The following is a 5118-nucleotide window of genomic DNA, read 5'->3' as shown; positions in this document are numbered from 1 at the left end:
TCAAACTTTAGTTTTACATTCTTTGAGTCTAGATTAGTTAGAAAGTGTTTTGGTTTGTGTTTTTAAGTGTTTTGATTCAAGTTATAACCCAATTTCGTTCAGATTTATGTTAGAGTTCAAAACTGCCCAGAAAGTGTTTTTAAGGCAGTTTTGAGTCTTTTGGTTTGTTTTAGTATTTTAAATTTTAGTTTTGCATTCTTTGAATCTAGTTTAGTGTTTTAAACTTTGTTTTTACGTTCCTAAGTCAGTTTTCAAGTGTTTAGCAATCCCTCCTAATCCCCGGTCCAGAACGATCCCTACTTATACTTATACTACAGTGTCAAAAGAGGGTTAAATTTGTGTGTTAAGTTAATTTTTGCATCAAATTTTTGGCGCCGTTGCCGGGGATTAGCAACTTTGCTAATCCTTGTTATTTCTTTTTGTTTATTTCCGTGTGTTTTTACTAGTTACTGACCTTGTTGTTCTCTTGTTTTAGGTATTAGTTTATGACTCGGAGTTCTCACCCGATTCGTGAGCACATCTTGGACTTTGACGACGATTTTGAGAGGACTTTGAGAAGGAATATGAATCAGCAAGATCGTAACCCACCTATTCCTGAACCTGAGTTTGAAGAACATCCACTTGAAGAGGAAGAGGAAGATCCTAACATGGCAGCGGACAATCGAACAATCAAGGAGCTTTCCGCTTCGGGATTGGACAATGCCGCTCCCCTATGCATCCAATACCCCCTGGCTGCCCTAGGGAAGACAGACGAGTTCGAATTAAAATCAAGTTTATTGCATCACATCCCTAAGTTCCACGGGATGGCCATGGAAGATCCTAATAAACACTTGAAGGAGTTCGAGGTTGTTTGTTCAAGCTTGACCCCTGTGAATGTTGATGGGAGCATTCTGAAAATGAAGGCTTTTCCCTTTTCTCTCTTAGAAAAGGCTAAAGATTGGTTGTATGAGCTAGCCCCAGGAACTATCACATCATGGGAGAGTATGAAACGGGCATTTTTGGAGAAGTTTTTCCCAACCTCTCGAGTCATTCTACTACGTAAAAGGATAAGTGGAATTCAGCAAGATGAAGGTGAGTCTTTTTCGACTTATTATGAATGTTTTAAATCACTTGTTGCTTCTTGTCCACATCATCAGATGAAGGAGGAGTTACTTCTACAATACTTTTACGAGGGGCTCCTACCAATTGAACGTCAAATGCTCGATGCCTCGGCGGGTGGAGCATTGGTGGACAAAACACCCATGGCTGCCAAGATCTTGATTTCTAATCGAGCGTTGAACGCTCAACAATACGAGGGTGTTGGCCAAAGAGGACCCCCACGGCAGCAAGTACACGAGGTAAGTTCCACACCCGATATTCATTCACAATTAGCTAATCTTACTTCTATTGTGTCTCAGATGGCCGAAGGAATGAGGATGCAAGGACCAATGGTGTGTGGTGTATGTTCTATCCAAGGACATGCCTCGGAAAAGTGCCCTCAACTCATTAAGAATGGTGGATGGGAGAGCGCTAACGTAATTGGATTTCAAGGCCAAAACCAACCGAGGAACGATCCATATTCAAACACATATAATCCAGGTTGGAGAGACCATCCAAACTTCAAGTGGAGGGAGGCCCAACAACCCTAACAACAAGGATGCTTTAGGCAACAACCCCCAGAGTTTTTCACCAACCCATACGCACCCCCACATGTTCCACAACAATCTGCCCCAAATGCTTCAGGTACATCTCTAAACAATGATACACTTCTTAAGTTACTAACTAACTTGTCTCAGGGGCAAGAAAATCAAGCCAAAGCGATGCAAAACCAAGACAAAAGGGTGGATCATTTGGAGAAACAAATTGGGCAGATTGCAGATTTTGTAGGGAAGTTTCGAGACCAAGGCCAACTTCCTAGTTCTACCATTCCAAATCCAAAAGGAGGTTTCGAAAGTGCAAAAGCCATATTGTTGAGAAGTGGAAAAGAAGTTGGGGCAGGTCTTATACCATCAAAATCAGGTCTCGAAGAGGATGAAAACTTGCAAATTGAAGAGGAAGAAGTAAGCCTACCCACGACAAAGGTGGTTCCACCTTTACCGCAAGCTTCTAGTACCCCAAATCTGTACAAATCGTCCAATAAGGGTAAGAATGTGTCAAATTCAGTTCCTACTAATGTTTTTCCTTCGAATGTTCCTTTTCCTAGTAGGTTTATGCAAACAAAGAAGGAGGAAGCTGAAAAGGACATCCTTGAGACATTTAGGAAAGTTCAAGTTAACATACCTCTTTTGGATGCAATCAAGCAGGTTCCGAGATACGCCAAGTTTCTAAAGGAGTTGTGCACCACTAGGAAGAGGATTTTGACCAAAGAGGTTGTAAAGGTAGGTGAAAATGTCTCCGCCATCTTGCAACGCAAACTACCCCCCAAATGCAAAGATCCGGGTAGTTTACAATTCCTTGTGTCATTGGAAACACTCGCTTTGAATCTGCCATGTTAGATTTAGGTGCTTCTATAAATGTTATGCCATACTCAATTTATGCATCTATGAATTTAAGAGTGTTGAAAAATGATGGTGTAATCATACAATTAGCCGATAGATCTAACGTCTATCCAAAGGGAGTTTTGGAAGATGTTCTTGTGCAGGTCAATCACTTAATCTTTCCAGCAGATTTCTATGTTCTCGAAATGGATGAATCGGACCATGCCACTTCATTGCCCATCCTCCTTGGACGGCCATTCATGAAAACGGCCCGGACTAAGATTGACGTGTTTAATGGAACTTTGTCCATGGAATTTGATGGGGAAGTTGTTAATTTCAATCTTTCTGATTCTATTAAATACCCTAGTGAGGACCATTCATGTTTCTCTATTGATATAATTGACTCTTTGGCGTAGGGATATTTTGAAGATTTGAATGACGATGTGCTTGAAAAAATCATTACAAGAGGCATGAAACTCAACACCAAGGGTGCAAACCATATGCTAACCCATGGCATGCATGAACCATTCCTTGCCGTGGCTTCTAGTGAGGAATTCATTGAGTTGGCTGCTGCCCTTGAGTCATTACCTAAGCATGGTGGTAAGTCTCCTAACTTCGATTCCATTCCTATTTCAACTAACAAGTTGCTTCCATCAATAATTCAAGCACCTGTCCTTGAACTCAAACCATTACCAAGCCATTTGAAGTACATTTTCTTGGGAGAAAATGAGACCCTACCTACCATCATATCCTCATTCCTCACGGCACAAGAAGAAGAGAAACTAGTTCGAGTCTTGAAGGAGTTCAAATTTGCCCTAGGATGGACCTTGGCCGATATCAAGGGTATAAGCCCTACAACGTGTATGCATCACATATTTCTTGAGGAGGGGGTCAAACCAACTAGAGAGGCTTAACGCCATCTCAACCCTCCAATGATGGAAGTTGTGAAAAAGGAGATAATCAAGCTCCTTGATTGTTGAGTGATCTATCCTATCTCCGATAGCCGTTGGGTTTCACCTATTCAATGCGTGCCCAAGAAATCTGGAGTGATGGTTGTGGAGAATGTGGAGAATGAGCTTGTACCAACACGAATCCAAACCGGTTGGCGAGTATGCATTGATTATAGGAAGCTAAACGCCACCACAAGGAAGGATCATTTCCCATTGCCGTTCCTAGATCAAATGCTTGAAAGGTTAGCGGGTCATTCCTTTTATTGTTTTCTTGATGGATACTCTGGTTATAATCAAATTGTCATTGCCCCGGATGATCAAGAAAAGACCACTTTTACTTGTCCCTTTGGAACGTTTGCATATCGACGCATGCCATTTGGTTTGTGCAATGCTCCTGCCACGTTTCAAAGGTGTATGGTCAGCATATTTTCTGATTATGTTGAAAGGATTATTGAGATATTCATGGATGATTTTAGTCTGTTTGGTAGTTCATTTGATAATTGCTTGGATAATCTCACTTTAATCTTGAAACGTTGTGTTGAAACAAACCTTGTGTTAAATTGGGAGAAATGCCATTTTATGGTTAAACAAGGTATTGTTTTGGGTCATATAATCTCTGAAAAAGGAATTGAAGTTGATAAGTCTAAGATAGATCTTGTACGCTACTTACCCTCTCCTACTTCGGTGAGAGAGGTTCGTTCTTTTCTTGGTCATGCATGATTCTATCGACGATTTATCAAGGACTTTTCCAAGATTGCACAACCTCTATGCCGTCTCCTACAAAAGGAAGTGTCGTTTGAGTTCAACGAGGCATGTGAGCAAGCATTCAACCATCTCAAGGACCTACTCACTTCGGCACCAATCATCACTCCACCAGATTAGAGCATTCCCTTTGAGCTCATGTGTGATGCATCGGATTATGCAATTAGGGCTGTTTTGGGTCAAAGGAAAAACAAGCTGCCACATGTTATTTATTATGCTTCTCGTACTTTAAATGATGCATAATTAAATTATTCCATAACTGAGAAAGAGCTCTTGGCTGTTGTCTTTGCATTAGATAAGTTTAGATCATATTTAATTGGCACTAAAGTCATTGTCTTCACTGACCATGCAACCTTGAAGTACTTGTTTACAAAGAAAGAAGCTAAACCTCGACTCATTCGTTGGATGCTCCTACTTCAAGAGTTTGATATCGAAATTAAGGACAAAAAGGGAAGTGACAATGTGGTTGCCGACCACCTAAGCAGGTTGGTGCGTGAGGAAGAGCCCATTCCCATTTCAGAAATGTTTCCGGATGAGCAACTTCTGTCCATTGAGGTAAGTACCTCTTGGTATGCCGATTTGGTCAATTATTTGGTGTCTAAGTAAGTTCCTCACACCTTAAACAAGTCCCAACGTGATAAACTTAAACATGATGCACGTTTTTATGTTTGGGATGACCCATATGTGTGGAAGTACTGCCCAGATCAGATTGTTAGACGATGTGTACCAAATTTTGAATTTAACTCTATTCTAGCCTTTTGTCATTCTTATGCATGTGGGGGTCATTTTGGCACTCAAAGAACAGCCCTCAAGGTGTTAGAATGTGGTTTTTATTGGCCTACATTGTTTAAAGATGCTAGAATGTTTTGCTTAACATGTGATAGATGTCAAAGGACAGGTACCATTGGTGCTAAGGACCAAATGCCGCAAACTCCTATTTTCAATGTTGA

At 40.9% G+C, this 5118-nt stretch overlaps 1 pseudogene; it reads left to right on the top strand.

The window, feature by feature from the left end:
- Positions 1-514: 514 nt before the first annotated feature.
- On the top strand, positions 515-2872 carry LOC139196026 (uncharacterized; annotated as a pseudogene).
- Positions 2873-5118: the final 2246 nt, after the last annotated feature.

This window comes from Malus domestica, chromosome 05 (genome assembly GCF_042453785.1).
Source record: "Malus domestica chromosome 05, GDT2T_hap1".
NCBI classification, from domain to species: Eukaryota; Viridiplantae; Streptophyta; class Magnoliopsida; order Rosales; family Rosaceae; genus Malus; species Malus domestica.
The sequence above is the reverse complement of the archived record's forward strand: the minus strand, read 5'-3'. Positions and strand labels throughout refer to the sequence as shown.